This window comes from Moschus berezovskii, chromosome 17 (assembly GCF_049115385.1).
Source record: "Moschus berezovskii isolate FMDL1 chromosome 17, NW_MosBer_1.0, whole genome shotgun sequence".
Classification (NCBI taxonomy): Eukaryota; Metazoa; Chordata; class Mammalia; order Artiodactyla; family Moschidae; genus Moschus; species Moschus berezovskii.
Window position 1 is genome coordinate 79,722,478 of NC_142476.1, and position 1,544 is coordinate 79,724,021.

Consider the following 1,544-nt stretch of genomic DNA (forward strand, 5'->3'; position numbering starts at 1 on the left):
ATGCAAATGACTGGCATACCGTTGATGTACAAATGCAATGTCTCCTTTATCTCTATTTTTAATAATATCATAATACACACACACGCCATATGTATAAATGTTTGCCTGTCAGTTTTTTTTTTTTAATCTGTCTTTTCAATTGATGCAAAAGGGAACCAACAGTATGTGTCTCACTCCTTCAATTCTCCACTTTCTTCAGGATATCCTAAGCCTCTTAACTCCTCTAACCTTCCCCCATTATCTGACTTGTTCTGTTTCTCAGTCTGAAGCCTAGGTCAGTGTGCCCCATTATGTTCTGGAAGGGTGCATGTATGCATCCTCACTTGCGTCTGACTCTTTGTGACCCTATGGACTGTAGCTCGCCAGACTCCTCTGTCCATGAGACTTCTAGGCAAGAATACTGCAGTGGGTTGCCACTTCCTCTTCCAGGGGATCTCCCCGACCCTGGGATTGAACCTGCATCTCTTGTGTCTCCTGCATTGGCAGCTGGATTCTTTACCACTGAGCCAGCTAGGAAGCTCCCTCTGGAAGGGTACAAACAGCTTTAAAAATTCCAGGTGGGAGAGGAAGGAACAAAGATGATCTCTTCCCTTTGCAACCTTAGTATGTAACAACTATAAGGTAAACACATTTTACCGCAATCAAAATTGTCTATCATTTAGTGTTAACTTGGTATGTGTATATTCTACAAGACTCCCTGTTTTCCTTTTCCAACCATCCTAGGGGCTCCTCTCTGCTCTCCCAGATGGACTGAAGGTAACATGGTTGCATCCTGCTCTAAGAAAAAGATAATCCTGGGGTTCAGGAATTATAGAAAATCAATATACAGATAAAGGTGGATATATTGAACATATTTCATATAATCAGTTAGTAGATAGGTGAGATGTATCTTGAACACTTAATGAATAAAAGGACTTTTCTAAAGGGTAGGGATGGTTTTACTACAGGAAGATGAACAGAGCAGACCAAGCTCAGTAAATACTAATCTGAGTGAAAGTAGACACAGATTACACAGAAGTGAAATATTCATAGATTCCCAACTTCCCACTAAAAGTACGAATTACTTATATCAGACTAAAACCAGTAAAGCCTCTTACAAAAATAATTAAGAAACCTTGAATGAGTCAGAGAAAATGGAGTGGAATAGAGTCATAGGCTGTGCAGTAGTTATCATCTTTGAATCTAAGCACGTAGGTACTAAGGAATATATTACAGAAAAATTCCACTCCATATCAAGTTTTAACTTGTCCAACAATGACAAAGAAAAGACAAGCAGTTGTATTGTTTAAAATAATTACATGAACAATTTAAGGTAGCTTAGATGCTTATGTTTGTCATTAGGATAGCACAGTACAGATGATAAATCACATGCCTGGGAAACACTACAGCTTAGTGAGATTCCTTTTATTTTTTGTCCGCAACTCACTGCCACTGCAATCTGTGCTTGTATCCATGTGCTGTTTGTATAACAAAGGGCTTTACATTATTTTATATACATAAAGAAACTATACTTGAACTTGGCCTGTGCAATTAATTGCCCTGAG